This window comes from Chlorocebus sabaeus, chromosome 1 (genome assembly GCF_047675955.1).
Source record: "Chlorocebus sabaeus isolate Y175 chromosome 1, mChlSab1.0.hap1, whole genome shotgun sequence".
In the NCBI taxonomy this organism is placed as follows: Eukaryota; Metazoa; Chordata; class Mammalia; order Primates; family Cercopithecidae; genus Chlorocebus; species Chlorocebus sabaeus.
The window spans coordinates 98443513-98464837 of NC_132904.1; the positions used below are offsets into that span (position 1 = coordinate 98443513).

Sequence of the window (21325 nt, forward strand, 5' to 3'; positions counted from 1 at the left end):
TATAAATAAAGTTGATAAAAAAACATTCATGTATAGGTTTTTGTATAAACATAAGCTTTTATTTCTCTGGGATAAGTGACCATGAGTACTCTGGGTAGGTCATATGGTAGTTGCACATTTAGTCTATTTTTTTTCGGAGTATAAGCATGATCCAGCTTTTCCTCATCCTCACTAGCATTTGGTATTGTCACTTTTTTATTTTAATCATTCTGATAGGTATGTAGTAATATCTCCTTGTGGTTTTAATTTGTACTTCCCTAATTGCTAATGATGGAGATTATCTTTTCATATTTTATTTACCATCTCTTCTCCTTTAGTGAAATTTTCTTTATATTTGTATTCATTTTTAATTGGACTGTTCACTCTTTTATTATTGAGTTTTGAGGGCTCTACATATATTCTAGATACTAGTCGTTTGTCAGATATGCTGTTTGTAAATATTTTCTCCTACCTTGGAGATTGTTTTTCCATCTTCTTCATAGAGTCTCTTCCAGAGCAGAAGTTCTGAATTTTGATGAAATTCAGTTTATTGGTTTTTCTTTTTAGGGACTGTGCTTTTGGTGTGAAGTCTAGGAACTCTTCGCTTAGCCCTAGGTTCTGAAGATTTTCTCCTGTGTTTTATCCTCAAAGTATTATAGTTTTATGTTTTACAGTTAAGTCTGTGATCCAGTTTTAGTTAATCTTTGTAAAAGTATCAGATGTGTATCAGAGTTTGGAGGTTTTGTTTGATAGTTTTTTGGGGGATGTGTTTTGTCTCCAGATGTCCAATTGGCCCAGTGTTATTTGTTGAAAAGGCTACCTTTCCTCCATGAATTGTTTTTGCACCCTGTCAAAAATCAGTTGAGCATATTTGTATGCATCTATTTTGGGGTTCTTTATTCTATTCTACTAATTTTTATGTCTGTTCCTCTACCAACACTCCACAATTTTGATTACTGTAGCTATATAATGTCTTCAAATCATGTAGGCTGATTCTTCCCACTTTGTTCTTCTACAAAAGTGTTTTAGGTATTCTAATCTGTCTTTGAATATAAAATTTAGAATAACCTAAACCTGCAAAAATTATTGCTGGGAGTTTCATAGGAATTGCATTATATTTGTATATCAATGTGGGATGGGGAAAATTGACATCTTCTGTTGGTCTAAAATTACCTTTTTTGTGTGTGTCTCTGCCAGACTTTGGTATCAGGATGATGCTGACCTCATAAAATGAGGATCTCCTAATAAATATACTGAGTTTTTTATTTCAGTCATTGCATTTTTTAATTCTAAATTTTTTCATTTGACTCTTCTTTATATTGGTTCTTTATGTCTTCTATTTATTTTCTGAGACTATTTTTTCATCTACAGACATGCTCATTGAAGCATTTTTGTCATGGCTGCTTTAAAATTTTAGCAAATAATTCTAACATTCCTGTCATCTTGATGGTGGCATATGTTGATTGTCTTTTTCCACTCAGTTTGAGACCTTCTTGGTTCTTGGAATGACAAGTGATTTTCTATTGAAACCTGAACATTTTCATATTCTATTCTAAGATTCTGTGGTTTATTTAAACCTTCAACTTTAGCTAGCTCTCTCTGACACTGCTCTAGCGGGGGAAGAAGGGATGCAGCCTCACCATGGAAAGATGGAGGTAGAAGCCAAGGTTCATCACTCAGCCTCTGTGGACAGCAGACGAGTAGGAGGGTTCCTTATTACTGCTGAGCAGTAGCAGGAGTTCCAGCTTCTCACATGGTCTCCATTGATACCACAGTGGAGGTGGCCTTATTACTGCTGGATGGTGGTGAAAGTCATGTCTCACTGCAGGCTTCCTCATGTCTCTCTGCAGGCCTGCTCAGATATCACCAACTATGGAGAGGTAGGGCGTCTCTTCCTGCTGGGTAGGTGAAAATCCAGACTCGCCACATAGTCTCTACTAATACCAGGGTGAGGAGAAGACCACGTTACCACCAGGTGGAGACGAAAGCCAGGCGTTCTACTCAGCTTCTCTGACAACATCCCTACAGCAGGGTTGAGGGCACAGTGTTACAAGGGAGGCAAGGGTAGAAATCTAAGCTCTCCATTCAGTCTTTTCTGGCTGGATGGGAGTAGAATCACAATTTTCTGTGGTGTTCAGATGGAGTAGCAGGATTATTGCCTAAGTTTTCTGCCTAGCTATGCTGATCTTTTCCTTATCCTGAGGCTAGAAAGAGCAAGCTTTAGTTGGGCGGGGGGGTGTGTGTGTATGTGTGTGCGCGTGCATGTGCGTGTGTGTGTAAGCTTTTTGATGCTTCCATGCTTCCAGCTTTTTTCTGCTCCAAGTCTGGAATATATGAAGCAAAAAGAAAACCCAGAGAACTTAATCACCATGTCCTTCCTCAGGCGCCAAGGTCCCTAGCCTGCTGACCTCCTCTTCTTCACTTCTCAGACTCTTCTTATGGGGATGTGTGTGTGTGTGTGTGTGTGTGTGTGTGTGTGTGTGTGTGTAGTTAGTTGTCCCTTGGTATCTGCTGGGGATTGGTTCCAAGACCCCCAGAGATACCAAAATCCATAGATGCTCAAGGCTCTTATATAAAATTGTGGAGTATTTGCATACAATCTATGCACATCCTCTCATATGCTCTAAATCTTTTCTAGATTACTTAGAATAACTAATACAGTGTAAATGTTATGTAAATAGTTGTTACACTATATTTTTATTTGTATTATTTTTATTGCTGTGTTGTTATTTTTATTGTTTTTTCCCAAGTATTTTCAATCCAGGGTTGGTTGAATCTATAGATATGGAACCCACAGATATGGAGGGCAAACTGTATATATCATGCACAGGAGTTTTAGTTGTACTTAGTGGAAGAAATAGAAAAAGTATGTCTACCTCCATTTTCCCAGAAGCAGAATTTGTTTCTTTTTGATGTCAGTATTTCTCCTAGCAGCTCCTTCACATTTTTTAAATATTTCTAATACATTTTAACCTACTGAATAGAGGGATTTTGTTGGAACTGAAATCTAAGAATAGTGAATGAGGACCTAAGGGATCTCGTTACTGAATTTTTGAGCTTTAGTTAATTGATATGTTTCTTTTCACTGACACCTTAGCCTGTAGAGAAATGAGGTACTTTTATGTTTTTCCTTTGTGTGATATATATTACTAATTCTATAAATCTTCATTGTTTGGGTGTTTTGCCCTGTGATAGTGTATTGAGGGTGATTTTCAACCTTTCATTTGTTTTCTTTTACAGTCAAGTGAAAGACAATCTGTTGGAAAATATGATTTTCAATACATTCTTTTAGGATTTCAAATAATTTTAAGTCTCAGAAAGCACAGGATTATAATCTGGGACACATGTTTCTTTGACAGGCAATGAAAACTCACAGTATATTATTGGGTTTAGTTCTATTTCTTATAGGCTTGTTGTTGGCATTATTGTTTGTTAAAAATGATATTTTTCATTTCTAAAAACTATGTCTCCAACTGCATTTTTTAATTTGCAAGGAGAACTAGTTTTCCTTATTTTTAATTTCTAATTATCTCAAAATATGTTTAGCTTTACAGTTTAATATTATCATATCTCTAGAAAGTTGTAACTACCTAGATCTGAAATATAATTCCATCCAGAAAAAAGAAATGTATCACAAAAGGCAAGTTCTTCAGTTCTACATTTGTCTCCTGTGACCTCAGGTACTCTAAATACTACTTCCTAGGTTCTATTGTTAAACTGTTGCCATGATGTTTATTTGCTCACTTCTTAAGAGTATTTCCAACAGAGGAAAATGATACCCATAGCTGTAGACTCCTGGGAAACTAGAACAAATAGTTTGGCGTAAGCTGTCATTTGATGAGACGGCTCACATTTGAGCCAAGGTGCTCTACATGTTTCATGAGGCAGAACTGCACATGTTAAACAGACCCTTCCAAAGTTGCTAAGGCAGATTGTGTTTCTTCTGTGAAAAAGACTAATTCCAGGGTAAATAGGAAGCAAAAATGTACTTTCTCAACTCTGAATTCTACAATGGTAAAGAAGTTTTCTCATTTTTATTGCCAGTTCCTTCTATTCTCACAGCACTTACCAGTGCCTGGCACAGAATAATATAAAAGGAATTCTGTAAATAGTCATGGAGTAATGAAAGAATATAGTAATCATCACTATGATTGCTTATTAAAACTTTTTATTATTGGCCTATCATTGAGTTCAGGAGTAGAAATGTCTGCTTATTGGTCACACTCCATCCCTGGTTTAATGTGGCTCAACTTAACACAGGCTTTATTTTCTCCAGTCCCAGAAAATACTGGATGAAATTATTATTACTTTCTGTATACATTTTAGCCCAGAAAACCTGGCCACCGTGGAACAATATGAAATGATGGTGATGATAATTTGCTATCAAAATGACTTTTGGATAATAACAAGGAAAATACCACCTTTTAGCTTTGGAAATCCATCATTCATTCATCATTGCCAAATATTGCTGAGTTGGTGGTTATTTTCTCAATTTCTCAAACATGCTAAGTTTTTTTCCCTCTCAACTCAGGGCCTTTGCATGCTGTTTCTGCCTATAGCACTTTTTTCCCCATTTTTAAAATGATTTTCACGTGTGTATTTGGAGTTTTTTAGCTTAAATATCTCCAGAGAAATATTCTCTGTTTACCTTATTTAAAGTGGGTTCCCCTGGCTCCCTATCTCAAACTAGAGTTTCTTTACTTCCTAGCACTTATGACAATTAGTAAGTCTTTGTTTACTTGGTTTTGTTAGCGTGCCTCGCTAGATAATAAATACCTGCCTGAACCATATCTGTTGTACTTACTGTTATATACTGAACATATCCATTATTAAATAAAAATGATAGATAACTGCTTTTAAAAGTGCTCTGATTATATTTGAAATTGACATATAGTCAAACATTTATTAAACAATTATTTATTAAGCATCTACCAGATACAAAGCATTGTGTTAGGAACAGGAATTCCAGAAATTAAAATTTCAGGCTCTGCACTCAATGAAATTGGAGAGTATGATGGGGAAGACAGACAGTTAAAATGCAATTAATTATTTCATTTGACAATAGTATTGCATGCTGCTGTATTCCGAGCCCTATGCTATGTGCTGACACAGACACTGAACTTATGACACTTAGAGTCTGATAAGCAATGCAGAAAAGTAAATAATTACAATATAGTGAGATAAATCCTATGGTAAGGTTAAGCTTAGGGTTCCATGGGAAAACAAATTCATGTTATGTGTGGAAGTTGGAGACGAAAGTGCTTTGAAGAAAAAAAAATTACAGAAAGGTTGTTACATAGTGTATACTTGTTTAAAACCAGATAGAATCAGGCTGCCTAGTTTAGACTCCCAGTTCTTCCACTTAATAGTTAGGTGGCCTTGCACAAGTTACTTAACCTTATTAAGATTCAGGTTTTTGTCTGTAAAATGCTTACCTCAGAGAACTGCTGTGGGATAAAACAAGGTAATACATATAAAATACTTAGCATTTACAGTACCTGACCATACTAAGCATTTGTAATGAATGATGATCATCTTCACAGGTCACCTTATATGTAATGACAAACTTTGCTTTGCCAGCAGCCTTCTCCCAAACGTTCTTTCCAAATCAGTCCCTAGCACCCTGATAGTCTCCCTCTATCCCAAATATAAATGCCAATCATATAAATGCTCACATGCACAGTGCTTTTGGGAAGAAAGTAAACACGGGAAACTTTCACCCCCAAGAACCCCCCAAAACAATTAAGACTTAAAGCAACTGAAGATATGAGATTATATTAGAAATTGTTTCTAGAACCCCAAGTTGAGGAAAACATGGATGAAGCTTTTTTTTTTTTTTTTGATACATGATAAGGTCTGTGCTTATAGCTTCTGTTTTCTCTGTGATAAAGGATCTGAGAGGGAGGTATAAAGTGATATCATGGAAAGTGTGAAGATATTCAAAGATAGATACAAAGGTGTCATCTTTGCTCTTTGTTGTCATTTCTGGCCATTGCTCTCCCTTTTCTCTAAAATCCTCCAGCTCTCTTCAAGCACATGCTGTCAAAATATACTGCTTACCCCTACTTTTCCTTACTGCAGTCATGTATAGATGCTCTGTGTCATTCCTTGAAAATTTTAGCAACTTGGCTCTTTTTGTCTCCCTACCACTATTCTAGTGATCATTCTTTGTGATTTTAGCGTCCGCATAGACCATTCATCCAGCCTAATGATCTGTCATTTTCTTGAACTTCACTCATTCAGTAGCACATCACCTCAACTATTACCAATTACTACTTCACCTCCAAAATCTCAATTTCAGTCATCTCAATCTCTGATCTGTGTCTCCTATTTTTTCATGTCAGTTCCTCTAGTACCCTGAATTCAACAGTTCTAAAACCCCACCAGGTCCTCCAATCCATTTATCTTATTACCCTTTTTCCGTTAATCCCATCCCTCATGTTCTCACTTCTGTTCAAACTGAGCTTCACACTCCATAGTCTGTCTATATCCTCAAACCTTTTGCAGTCAATCTCAACCCTTCATAGCAACCACTGTTATAATTCCTATCATTGGAGTTAATTTTTCTGGTTGAGATTCATCCATATATTAGTTCATTCTTATTGCTGAATGGTATTCCATTGTAAAACTATGTCATAATTTATTTATCCATTCTTCTATTGATAGGCATTGGGTTACTCTAATTTGGGACTAGTAATAAAGCTACTGGCAGAAAGATAATTATAGCCAAAATGGTAAAACATGAGAGAATCTATAAGTAGAAAATCTTTTTGTGGATATACATTTTTATTTGTTCTGAGTAAACTAAAAGTAGAATTGCTAAGTCTTAGGGTATGTGTATGTTTAACCATATAAGAAGGTGTCAAACAGTTTTCCAAAAGTTCTGACCTTTTTACACACCCTCCAGCAATGCATGTGAGTCCCAGTGGCTTTATAACCTTCCCAGTCAGCCTTTTTAATTTTAGTTATATAGTATATGTAAATTGGGTTTAGTTTGCACTTCCCTGATGTGCCATTCCTAAGTTTTTTATGAAATATCTATTCAAATAATTTGTCCATGTTTTAAGTTGGGTTGTCTTCTTGTTGAATTGTAAGATACATATACATTCTGGGTACAAGTTCTTCATCACAGGTATATATTGCAAGTATTTTCTTCTAATATGTGGCTTGCCTTTTCATTTATTTAATGAAATCTTTCAAAGAGCAGTTTTACATTATGATGACATACAATTATCAATTTTTTGTTCTATGGCTAGTGCTTTTTGTGTCATCTGTAAGACATTTTGTCCACCCCAAGGTCATAAAGCTAGTCTTCTTGATTTCTTCTGGAAAGTTCATACTTACAGATTTTCAGTCTAGTTTTATCATTCATCTCAAATTATATGTGTGTAGTATGATATAAAGGTTGAGCAGTTTTTTCACATAAGTGTATTTAGTTGCTCCAGCACCATTTGTTGGAAAATAATTTCCTTTCATCAGTGGCCTCGATGCCCTTTTTGAAAATCAATTGAGGGTCTACTTCTGTGCTCTGTATTTTGTTCCATTGGTCTATTTACTCTTATATTACACTGCCTTGATTATTGTAGCATTGTAGCAGGAATGTTCAACAGCAGTACTACTGACATTGTGGATGAGATAATTATTTATTATGGGGGGACTACCGTATAGGAATTTTAGGATGAAGTATAGGATGTTTAGTAGCACCCTTGCCTGCTGTCCATAGATACCAGTAGCACACCCCAGTCATGACCATTTAAAATGTCTCTAGACATTGTCAAAGGTCCACTTGAGGGGGAAGGAGCAAAACTTTCCTCAGTTGAGAACCACTTCTTTATAGTGAAATAAGATAGTGTGTAGCCTCCGATTTTGTTTTGATTCAAGATAGTTTTGCTTATTCTAGGTATTTTTACTTTTCCCTATAAATAAATCTGCCTGGTTTTGAGTAGGATTGTGGTGAATTTGTAGATAAATTTAGACAGACTTGATAACAATTCTAATTGCATTAATAAAATTGAGTCTTGCAGTCCATGAAATCCATGAACATAGCTCATCTCTTCTCCTCTTCCCCACACCCTTTATTTTGGGTGAGTTTTGTTTGTTTGTTTGTTTGTTTGTTTAATTTCTCTCACGGCATTTTCTAGTTTTCAATGCAGAAGTCTCGCATGTCTTTGTTAAATGACTCCTAAGTAATTTGTATTTTGTAATGCTTTATGAATGAATTTATTTCTATTTCATTTTCAGTTGTTTGTTGCTTATATGTTGAAATACAAATGATTTTTCTATATTGACCTTGTATTCTAAGAACTTGTTAAATTTTCTCATTAGTTCCAGGAGTTATTTTATATATTCCTTATGATTTTCTAGTTATATAATTATGTCATCTGCAAATAATGAGAATGTAATGTCTGTCTTTCCAGTCAATATGGCTTTTACTTTTTTGTTGGCCTCAGTGAACTTTCTAGGAGTACTTCCAGTGCAATTGGGGAATAGAAGTAGTATGAGTAACCCTCTTTGCCTTCTACCTTTTGGGGAAGTATTTACTATTTCACCATTAACTATGCTGCTAGCTAGGGAATTCGGGTAGGTGCCCTCTATCAGATTGAAGAAGTTTCCTCTCATTCCTAGTTTGCTGAGAATGTTTATGAATATGCATAGAATATTGTCAAATAGTTTTTCTAAATCTATTTTGATGATCATATTGCTTTCCTCTTTTTTGTCAACATAGTGAAATTCACTAATTTTGCATTCCATGGATAACCCTTATTTGGTAATGATGTGTTATTTTTATAAATTGCAGGATTTTATTTGCTAATACAGATTGAGTGCTCATTATCTAAAATGCTTGGAACTAGAAGTGTGGTGAATTTTAATTTTTTTTTTTTGAACTTTTGGAATATTTGCATATACATAATGAGTTATCGGGATTGGGACTCAAGTTTAAGCATGAAATTCATTTATGTTTGATAAACACCTTATGCACATAGCCTAAAGGTAATTTTAATGTACTATTTTTAAATAATTTTGTGCATGAAACAAAGTTTGTGTACACTGAACCATCAAAAAGCAAAAGTGTCATTATCTCAGTCAACCATGTGGACAATCTGTGGTTGGTTGGTCATCACCACCATTCCTGAGTCTGAATTTATATGCTACTCATAAGCAATCATTTTCTTGTACTTATTCACACTTAACTACCTAAAAGTAAAATATATGACAGATAACATTAACACAATGAAAAAGTAATGTGTTTAAGTTAGTGAACCAGTACGGTAGCATCACCAGAATACCTGTATCAGCTGTCAGACAACAGCAACAGCAAACAAAGGCAGACTTTTAGTCTTCATGTCAGTGCTCAAAAGTTTCCAGTTTTGCAGCATTTCAGATTTTGGATTTGTGGATTAGAGATGCTTAACCTGTATTTTGTGAAGGATTTTTGTGTAATGTCGGTGAGAGATATTGGGCTATAAATTTCTTTGCTTGTAATGTGTTGTTGGGTTTTGGAATCATAGTTATGCTGGCCTTATAAAACATGGCGGGGAGTGTTTTCTGCACTTCTATATTTTGAAAAAGGTTGTATATGATTGTTGTTTCTTTTTTAAATGTTTGACAAAAAAAATTATATCTGAACCTAAAGTTTTTTGTGGGAAACTTGTTAATTATAAATTACATTTTATTAATGTGTAGAGGTTTTCATATTTTATTGTCTTGTGTGTCAGTTTTGGAAAGTAGTTTCTTTTAAGAAATTGGTCCATTTTACCTAAGTTGTTGAATTTATTAGTATGAAGTTATTTGTAATATTCTCCTGTTATTCTTAAGGCCTGTGGTATTTGTAATGATATCCTGTTTTGCATTCATGATATTATTAATTTTTGTTTTCCCGTTTTTTTCTTCATTGTTCTTGCTAGGAGCTTATCAATTTTCTTAACATTTTCCAAAGCAACTTGTCTGTGTTTTCTCTAATTTTTTGCTTACTATTTCATCAGTTTATTTTCTTTTTATTAGATTCTTCTTCAGGATAAATTTGCTCATCTTCTATCTTGTTAAGGTGGAAACTGAAGTCATTGATTTTAAACCTTTCCCCTTTTCTGATATAGCATTTAAAATTATAAATTGGCCAAGCATGGTGGTTCACTGCCTGTAATCCCAGAACTTTGGGAAGCCAAAGTAGGAGGATTTCTTGAGGCCAGGAGTCAAGACCAGCCTGGGCAACAAATCAAGACCCCCCATCTCTACAAAAAAAAAATTAAAATTAAATAAAATTATAAATTTTCTTCCAAACGCACTTTTAACTGCATTTAACAAATTCAGTATGCTGTATTTTCATTTTTATGTCATTCGAAATTTTTTTTTTTTTTTTTACTTCTCTTTAGATTTTTTTCTTTGATGTGTGGTTTATTTAGTACAGTGTTTTCATTTTTTCTTTAATTTTCAGTTATTTGGAGCTTTTCTAGATATTGTAATTGATTTCTAATGTAAATGTGTTTTGGTCAGAGAACATACTCTGTACGATTTAAATCTTATGAAATTCATTAACACTTCTTTTATGGCTCAGCATAAGATTTTTATGGTGTACTTGGGGAAAGACTGTATTATTATTGTTGGATATACATTATTACTCTTCTATAAATATCAACTAGATTGATGTAGCTGATAGCATTGTTCAAATATTCTGTATTCTTACTGATACTTCTTTTTTTTTTTTTTTTTTTTTTCTGAGACAGAGTCTCACTCTGTCTTCCAGGCTGGAGTGCAGTGGTGCGATCTCGGCTCGCTGCAAGCGCCGCCTCCCCAGTTCACGCCATTCTCCTGCCCCAGCCTCCAGAGAAGCTGGGACTACAGGCGCCTGCCACCACGCCCGGCTAATTTTTTATGTTTTTTTAGTAGAGACGGGGTTTCGCGGTGTTAGCCAGGATGGTCTCGATCTCCTGACCTCGTGATCCACCTGCTTCAGCCTCCCAAAGTGCTGGGCTTACAGGCATGAGCCACCGCGTTCGGCCTCTTACTGACACTTTTGTCCAGTTGTTCTGTTACTAAGAAAGGATGTTACAATATGCAGCTAGGATTGTGGATTTGTCCATTTCTATCTTTAGTTCTGTGTTTGCCTTATGTGTTTTGAAGGTCTGTTATTAGGTTCATACATCTATATAATTTTTGTGCCTTCCTGATGAATTGACCTTTCTATCATTATGAAATGTTGTATTTTATCTCTACTAATACTCCATTTCTTAAAGTCCAATATTAATAGCACTCTAATAAATTTGTCTGATATCAATATACATAGTCAAAAACTTCATCTGATATTAATATAGTCAAATAAATTTCTCAAGCTTTTCCATTCTTAGGTCTTCAGCCCATGTATATTTGCAGTTGGGTCTTACTTAGTATCCATTCCAGCAAGTGCTAAGTCAGAAACTGTGAAGGGTCTGAGATTTTGCCCTACTTGCAAGCTAATAATTTAGTTTACCATGATTTCACTCAGTACCAATGAGATAGTTGTTAATTCATGTTGCCTGTTTTGAAATATTAAACAACAAATAACTTTTGTTTCCTTGTTTTCACGAGTGTCTGCCATATGACATAAATGTTTAGTGTCTTTTTTGATAACTCAGATACAAGATATTACCGAACGACTTCAAATACTTTAATTAGAGGAAGGCTTATAAACTTATGATTTAACAAATTCCCCTGAGCATCTAGGCAGCCCTGGATTTCTCAAATCAACTCTCAGATATACAATTTTGTCTAGAGTTAGCTCCATATCAGCCATGTTAAAGGACAGACCATCAAAGTATTTGCCCAGGAAACAAATCTGTAAGGATCACTGAAATATCACTAACATAAATCAGTTATACATACCAGCTGACTAAGATTCCTTCCTTACCTAACTAGATAAATGTGAATTGTTCTCATTACCAGTGAAGTAGATAGTGCTCTAAAAGAAAAATACAATCGTACAAAAAAAATCCCTGGAACAGACATCTCTGTTTTAAAAAATGTCATCGGTATAAGTTGTTTTATGCAGTTACATGCCGCACTATCAGCCATGAGACATGAAGACAAGTTGCCTAAGTTGGCAGTTGCAGAGCACTGATACTCGGAAACTGAATAATGCATGATGTAGTGCTGTTTACTAGGAAGACTTTAATATCATAAAACTAATTTCTAAAATCAAAAATAGTTTTATTCTTCAGAAAAGCATACATAATAAATGGATGTAATCCTTTAAAATAACATAAAGAAGAAAGTAAACAATTTTTGTTAATAAACATTTCTCCCCATCTCTACTAAATAAATGTTAACTGGTTTTTAATTTACTGACTTAAAGTTATTATTCCGGTCATTTGCTTCTCTATAACAAACCACCCTAAAATTTAGTAGCTTAAAACAGTTTATTAAAAATCTGTGTTGAATGGCTGAGCTGGTTTATTCTCCCTTGGAAGTCTCATGCTATTGCACTCAGATTTGTGCTGTGGTTGGTGTTATCTGAAGATTCCACTTCGCTGGACATCCAAGATAGTTTCTTCAGTCACATGTCTTGTGCTAGGCTGGGAAGGCTAGAACAGTTGGAACCAAGCCAGTTATCTCTCTCCAGTGCTGTCTTGCCTGTTAGCTAGCTTGGTCTTCTTTTCAGCATGGTGATCTCAAAGGCACTAAAATTCTTACATGGGGTTGGGCTTTTCCTGGAGTGAGCATTCCAGAAGTCCAAGTTGGAAGCTGCAAAATTCTAGGGTGGTAAGTCACACAGTAGCACTTCCATAACATTCTGTTGGTAATAAGAAAGTCACAGGGCCACACTGATTAAAGGGCAGGGGACTACATAATCCTGCTTCATTGGACATTATGTTTGGAGACTGACTATGACTACCACAGGAGTGCTTGACATGTGATTTTATCTGCTTGACACATTATTTTAATCTCAAGAGCATATGAATGTAGAATTTGGAACTTTTTAAGTTGACTCTGTCAGCTTCTGCTAAGCAAGCTGTGCCTCCTTCCTCCCAACAGAAAGTAGAATACTTTATTATGACTCTATTTAATCTCTTTTGTTTTCTCTGTCTTCAAAGACTACATTAAGTACATTCACGTTGTTGTGTAACCATCATCATTATCCATCTCTAAAACTTCATCTTGCCCAACTGAAATTCTGTACCCATTAAGCACTAACTCCCCATCCTTCCCACCAGCTGGTAACCCCCATTCTACTGTCTCTATGAATTTGAATACTGTAGGTACCTCATTTAAAGTGAAATCTTACAACATTTGTCCTTTTGAGACTGGCTTATTTCACTTAGCAGAATGTTTTCAAGGTTCATTTATGTGTCGCACGTGCCAGAATTTTCTTCCTTTTTAGACTGAAAGAAATTCCATTGTATGTCTATGCCACATTTTGTTTATCCATTCATCCATTTATGAACACTTGGATTGCTTCCACCTTTTGGCTATTATGAATAATGTGACTATGAAAATGGATATAAAAATATCTGTTTGAGTCCCTGTTTTCACTTCTTTGGGATATAGTCCTCAAAGTGAAACTCTTTTATCATATGGTAATTCTATGTTTAATTTTTTGAAGAATCAGCATACCAATTTCCACAGCTGCTGCACCATGTTACATTTCTACTAGCAATGCATAAGAGTTCCAGTTTCTCTACATCCTTACCAACAGTTCCTATTTTTTATTTTGTTTTGTTTTTTAAATAATAGTCATCCTAATTGGTGTGGTGTGGCATTTCATTGTGGTTTTAATTTGCATTTTCTTAATGATTAATGATGTTGAGCATCTTTTCATGTGTTTGTTTGTATTTGTATATCTTCTTCTTTTTTTTTTTTTTTTAATTTATTTATTATTATTAAACTTCAAGTTGTAGGGTACATGTGCACAACATGCAGGTTTGCTACATATGTATACTTGTGCCATGTTGGTGTGCTGCACCCATCAACTCGTCATTTACATCAGGTATAACTCCCAATGCAATCCCTCCCCCCTCCCCCCTCCCCATGATAGGCCCCGGTGTGTGATGTTCCCCTTCCCGAGTCCAAGTGATCTCATTGTTCAGTTCCCGCCTATGAGTGAGAACATGCGGTGTTTGGTTTTCTGTTCTTGTGATAGTTTGCTGAGAATGATGGTTTCCAGCTGCATCCATGTCCCTACAAAGGACACAAACTCATCCTTTTTTATGGCTGCATAGTATTCCATGGTGTATATGTGCCACATTTTCTTAATCCAATCTGTCACTGATGGACATTTGGGTTGATTCCAAGTCTTTGCTATTGTGAATAGTGCTGCAATAAACATACGTGTGCATGTGTCTTTATAGCAGCATAATTTATAATCCTTTGGGTATATACCCAGTAATGGGATGGCTGGGTCATATGGTACATCTAGTTCTAGATCCTTGAGGAATCGCCATACTGTTTTCCATAATGGTTGAACTAGTTTACACTCCCACCAACAGTGTAAAAGTGTTCCTATTTCTCCACATCCTCTCCAGCACCTGTTGTTTCCTGACTTTTGAATGATCGCCATTCTAACTGGTGTGAGATGGTATCTCATTGTGGTTTTGATTTGCATTTCTCTGATGGCCAGTGATGATGAGCATTTTTTCATGTGTCTGTTGGCTGTATGAATGTCTTCTTTTGAGAAATGTCTGTTCATATCCTTTGCCCACTTTTTGATGGGGTTGTTTGTTTTTTTCTTGTAAATTTGTTTGAGTTCTTTGTAGGTTCTGGATATTAGCCCTTTGTCAGATGAGTAGATTGCAAAAATTTTCTCCCATTCTGTAGGTTGCCTGTTCACTCTGATGGTAGTTTCTTTTGCTGTGCAGAAGCTCTTTAGTTTAATGAGATCCCATTTGTCAATTTTGGCTTTTGCTGCCGTTGCTTTTGGTGTTTTAGACATGAAGTCTTTGCCCATGCCTATGTCCTGAATGGTATTACCTAGGTTTTCCTCTAGGATTTTTATGGTATTAGGTCTAACATTTAAGTCTCTAATCCATCTTGAATTAATTTTCGTATAAGGAGTAAGGAAAGGATCCAGTTTCAGCTTTCTACTTATGGCTAGCCAATTTTCCCAGCACCATTTATTAAATAGGGAATCCTTTCCCCATTTCTTGTTTCTCTCAGGTTTGTCAAAGATCAGATGGCTGTAGATGTGTGGTATTATTTCTGAGGACTCTGTTCTGTTCCATTGGTCTATATCTCTGTTTTGGTACCAGTACCATGCTGTTTTAGTTACTGTAGCCTTGTAGTATAGTTGAGCGTGATGCCTCCAGCTTTGTTCTTTTGACTTAGGATTGTCTTGGAGATGCGGGCTCTTTTTTGGTTCCATATGAACTTTAAAGCAGTTTTTTCCAATTCTGTGAAGAAGCTCATTGGTAGCTTGATGGGGATGGCATTGAATCTATAAATTACCTTGGGCAGTATGGCCATTTTCACGATATTGATTCTTCCTATCCATGAGCATGGTATGTTCTTCCATTTGTTTGTGTCCTCTTTTATTTCACTGAGCAGTGGTTTGTAGTTCTCCTTGAAGAGGTCCTTTACATCCCTTGTAAGTTGGATTCCTAGGTATTTTATTCTCTTTGAAGCAATTGTGAATGGAAGTTCATTCCTGATTTGGCTCTCTGTTTGACTGTCACTGGTGTATAAGAATGCTTGTGATTTTTGCACATTAATTTTGTATCCTGAGACTTTGCTGAAGTTGCTTATCAGCTTAAGGAGATTTTGGGCTGAGACAATGGGGTTTTCTAAATATACAATCATGTCGTCTGCAAACAGGGACAATTTGACTTCTTCTTTTCCTAACTGAATCCCCTTGATTTCTTTCTCTTGCCTGATTGCCCTAGCCAGAACTTCCAACACTATGTTGAATAGGAGTGGTGAGAGAGGGCATCCCTGTCTTGTGCCAGTTTTCAAAGGGAATTTTTCCAGTTTTTGCCCATTCAGTATGATATTGGCTGTGGGTTTGTCATAAATAGCTCTTATTATTTTGAGGTACGTTCCATCAATACCGAATTTATTGAGCGTTTTTAGCATGAAGGGCTGTTGAATTTTGTCAAAAGCCTTTTCTGCATCTATTGAGATAATGATGTGGTTCTTGTCTTTGGTTCTGTTTATATGCTGGATTATGTTTATTGATTTGCGAATGTTGAACCAGCCTTGCATCCCAGGGATGAAGCCCACTTGATCATGGTGGATAAGCTTTTTGATGTGCTGCTGAATCCGGTTTGCCAGTATTTTATTGAGGATTTTTGCATCGATGTTCATCAGGGATATTGGTCTAAAATTCTCTTTTTTTGTTGTGTCTCTGCCAGGCTTTGGTATCAGGATGATGTTGGCCTCATAAAATGAGTTAGGGAGGATTCCCTCTTTTTCTATTGATTGGAATAGTTTCAGAAGGAATGGTACCAGCTCCTCCTTGTACCTCTGGTAGAATTCAGCTGTGAATCCATCTGGTCCTGGACTTTTTTTGGTTGGTAGGCTATTAATTATTGCCTCAATTTCAGAGCCTACTATTGGTCTGTTCAGGGATTCAACTTCTTCCTGGTGTAGTCTTGGAAGAGTGTAAGTGTCCAGGAAATTATCCATTTCTTCTAGATTTTCCAGTTTATTTGCGTAGAGGTGTTTATAGTATTCTCTGATGGTAGTTTGTATTTCTGTGGGGTTGGTGGTGATGTCCCCTTTATCATTTTTTATTGCATCTATTTGATTCTTCTCTCTTTTCTTCTTTATTAGTCTTGCTAGTGGTCTGTCAATTTTGTTGATCTTTTCAAAAAACCAACTCCTGGATTCATTGATTTTTTGGAGGGTTTTTTGTGTCTCTATCTCCTTCAGTTCTGCTCTGATCTTAGTTATTTCTTGCCTTCTGCTAGCTTTCGAATGTGTTTGCTCTTGCTTCTCTAGTTCTTTTAATTGCGATGTTAGAGTGTCAATTTTAGATCTTTCCTGCTTTCTCTTGTGGGCATTTAGTGCTATAAATTTCCCTCTACACACTGCTTTAAATGTGTCCCAGAGATTCTGGTATGTTGTATCTTTGTTCTCATTGGTTTCAAAGAACATCTTTATTTCTGCCTTCATTTCGTTATGTACCCAGTAGTCATTCAGGAGCAGGTTGTTCAGTTTCCATGTAGTTGAGCGGTTTTGATTGAGTTTCTTAGTACTGAGTTCTAATTTGATTGCACTGTGGTCTGAGAGACAGTTTGTTATAATTTCTGTTCTTGTACATTTGCTGAGGAGTGCTTTACTTCCAATTACGTGGTCAATTTTGGAGTAAGTACCATGTGGTGCTGAGAAGAATGTATATTCTGTTGATTTGGGGTGGAGAGTTCTATAGATGTCTATTAGGTCTGCTTGCTGCAGAGATGAGTTCAATTCCTGGATATCCTTGTTAACTTTCTGTCTCGTTGATCTGTCTAATGTTGACAGTGGAGTGTTGAAGTCTCCCATTATTATTGTATGGGAGTCTAAGTCTCTTTGTAAGTCTCTAAGGACTTGCTTTATGAATCTGGGTGCTCCTGTATTGGGTGCATATATATTTAGGATAGTTAGCTCTTCCTGTTGAATTGATCCCTTTACCATTATGTAATGGCCTTCTTTGTCTCTTTTGATCTTTGATGGTTTAAAGTCTGTTTTATCAGAGACTAGTATTGCAACCCCCGCTTTTTTTTGTTCTCCATTTGCTTGGTAAATCTTCCTCCATCCCTTTATTTTGAGCCTGTGTATGTCTCTGCGTGTGAGATGGGTCTCCTGAATACAGCAGACTGATGGGTCTTGACTCTTTATCCAGTTTGCCAGTCTGTGTCTTTTAATTGGAGCATTTAGTCCATTTACATTTAAGGTTAAGATTGTTATGTGTGAACTTGATCCTGCCATTATGATATTAACTGGTTATTTTGCTCGTTAGTTGATGCAGTTTCTTCCTAGCCTTGATGGTCTTTACATTTTGGCATGTTTTTGCAAGGCTGGTATCGGTTGTTCCTTTCCATGTTTAGTGCTTCCTTCAGGGTCTCTTGTAAGGCAGGCCTAGTGGTGACAAAATCTCTAAGCATTTGCTTATCTGTAAAGGATTTTATTTCTCCTTCACTTATGAAACTTAGTTTGGCTGGATATAAAATTCTGGGTTTAAAATTCTTTTCTTTAAGAATGTTGAATATTGGCCCCCACTCTCTTCTGGCTTGAAGAGTTTCTGCCGAGAGATCTGCTGTTAGTCTGATGGGCTTCCCTTTGTGGGTAACCCGACCTTTCTCTCTGGCTGCCCTTAAGATTTTTTCCTTCATTTCAACTTTGGTGAATCTGGCAATTATGTGTCTTGGAGTTGCTCTTCTCGAGGAGTATCTTTGTGGCGTTCTCTGTATTTCCTGGATTTGAATGTTGGCCTGCCCTACTAGGTTGGGGAAGTTCTCCTGGATGATATCCTGAAGAGTGTTTTCCAACTTGGTTCCATTTTCCCCCTCACTTTCAGGTACCCCAATCAGACGTAGATTTGGTCTTTTTACATAATCCCATACTTCTTGCAGGCTTTGTTCATTTCTTTTTCTTCTTTTTTCTTTTGGTTTCTCTTCTCGCTTCATTTCATTCATTTGATCCTCAATCGCTGACATTCTTTCTTCCAGTTGATCGAGTCGGTTACTGAAGCTTGTGCATTTGTCACGTATTTCTCGTGCCATGGTTTTCGTCTCTTTCATTTCGTTTGTGAGCTTCTCTGCATTAATTACTCTAGCCATCAATTCTTCCACTTTTTTTTCAAGATTTTTAGTTTCTTTGCGCTGGGTACGTAATTCCTCCTTTAGCTCTGAGAAATTTGATGGACTGAAGCCTTCTTCTCTCATCTCATCGAAGTCATTCTCCGTCCAGCTTTGATCCGTTGCTGGCGATGAGCTGCGCTCCTTTGCCGGGGGAGATGCGCTCTTATTTTTTGAATTTCCAGCTTTTCTGCCCTGCTTTTTCCCCATCTTTGTGGTTTTATCTGCCTCTGGTCTTTGATGATGGTGATGTACTGATGGGGTTTTGGTGTAGGTGTCCTTCCTGTTTGATAGCTTTCCTTCTAACAGTCAGGATCCTCAGCTGTAGGTTATAGCTGTAGGAGATTGCTTGAGGTCCACTCCAGACCCTGTTTGCCTGGGTATCAGCAGCAGAGGCTGCAGAAGATAGTATATTTCTGAACAGCGAGTGTACCTGTCTGATTCTTGCTTTGGAAGCTTCCTCTCGGGTGTACTCCACCCTGTGAGGTGTGGGGTGTCAGACTGCCCCTAGTGGGGGATGTCTCCCAGTTAGGCTACTCAGGGGTCAGGGACCCACTTGAGCAGGGAGTCTGTCCCTTCTCAGATCTCAACCTCCGTGTTGGGAGATCCACTGCTCTCTTCAAAGCTGTCAGACAGAGTCGTTTGCGTCTGCAGAGCTTTCTGCTGCGTTTGTTATTGTTTACTGTGCCCTGTCCCCAGAGGTGGAGTCTACAGAGACAGGCAGGTTTCCTTGAGCTGCTGTGAGCTCCACCCAGTTCGAGCTTCCCAGCAGCTTTGTTTACCTACTTAAGCCTCAGCAATGGCGGGCGCCCCTCCCCCAGCCTCGCTGCTGCCTTGCCGGTAGATCACAGACTGCTGTGCTAGCAATGAGGGAGGCTCCGTGGGTGTGGGACCCTCCCGGCCAGGTGTGGGATATGATCTCCTGGTGTGCCGGTTTGCTTAAAGCGCAGTATTGGGGTGGGAGTTACCCAATTTTCCAGGTGTTGTGTGTCTCAGTTCCCCTGGCTAGGAAAAGGGATTCCCTTCCCCCTTGCGCTTTCCAGGTGAGGCAATGCCTCGCCCTGCTTCAGCTCTCGCTGGTCGGGCTGCAGCAGCTGACCAGCACCGATCGTCTGGCACTCCCCAGTGAGATGAACCCAGTACCTCAGTTGAAAATGCAGAAATCACCGGTCTTCTGTGTCGCTCGCGCTGGGAGTTGGAGACTGGAGCTGTTCCTATTCGGCCATCTTGCTCCGCCCCGTATATCTTCTTTAGAGAAATTTCTATTCAAGTCTTTTGCCCATATTTTTAAAACAGGTTGTTTTGTTGTTGTTGAGTTGTTGAAGTTCTTGATATCAATCCTTATTGGATATGTAATAGGAAATATTTTCTCTTATTTCCTGTGTGGCCATTTTACTCTGTCGATAGTGTCCTTGGATCCACAAAAGTTTTTAATTTTGATGAAGTTCAACTTATCTATTTTTCCTTTTGTTTGTGCTTTTAGTGCGATATCAAGAAATTATTGTCAAACCCAATGTCATGAAGCTTTTTCTGTATGTTCTCTTCTGAGTTTTTAGTTCTTATATTTGGATATTTGATCCACTTTGGGGTAATTTTTATATGTGCTGTAAGGTAAGAGTCCAGCTATATTGTTTTGCAGTATCCAGATATCCAACACCATTTTCTATAAAGATTGTCCTTTTCTCATTAGATGGTTTTGGCATCCTTGTGGAAAATCATTTGACTGTATATAAGAGGGTTTATTTATGGACTCTCTATTCATTCCATTAGTCTGTGTGTCCATCTTTATGCCAGTACCACACTGCTTTGATTACCATAAATTTGTAGTAAGTTTTGAAATCAGGAAGGGGGAAACATTCCGTTTTGGGTTTTGTTTTGTTTTTTTTTTTTCAATATTATTTTGGCTATTCAGGGTTCCTTGATATTGTATGTAAATTTTAAAGTGGATTTTTCTATTTCTGCAAAGAAAAAAAAAAGTCATTGGGATTTGAGGGATTGAATAGATTGAAGGTAGCTTTGAGTAGTGTTGTCTTCTTAACGATGTCTTCTTTGAATTCATGAGCATGGTAGGTCTTTACATTTATTTGCATCTTTTTAAAATTATTTCAGTGATATTTTACAGTTTTTGGTGTATAAGTCTTTTGCCTCCTTGGTTAAGTTTATTCCTAAGCATTTCTGTGCTATTGTAAATTGAGATTGTTTATTTCCTTTCTGGATTGTTCATTGTTAAGTGTATAGAAATGCAACTGGTTTATATGTGTTGATTTTGTATCCTGCAACTTTGCTGAATTCATTTATTAGTGATGGTTTTAGGTGGAATCTTTAGGGTTTTCTAAGTATAAGATTATGTCATCTGGACTAGAGTTAATTTTACTTTTTCCTTTCTAGTCCGGATGCCTCTTTTTTTTTCTTGCCTACTTGCTCTGGCTACAACTTCTAATATTATGTTGAATCAAATGGTAAAAGCAACTTCTTGTCTTGACCTGGGGAGATTCTTGAAAGAGATTGTTTTGGGAGCTAAAAATCTTCTCCCCCACCTCTGGTGCTACATCACTACATTCTACCTATCTCATATGTTGGACCACTTGGAGATCTATAGTCCTCTA

At 36.9% G+C, this 21325-nt stretch overlaps 1 protein-coding gene across 2 annotated transcripts in view; it reads left to right on the forward strand.

Moving 5' to 3' along the window:
• CEP126 (centrosomal protein 126) overlaps window positions 1–21325 on the forward strand; it is an 86248-nt gene that overhangs the window by 12485 nt on the left and 52438 nt on the right. The window lies entirely within an intron of this gene.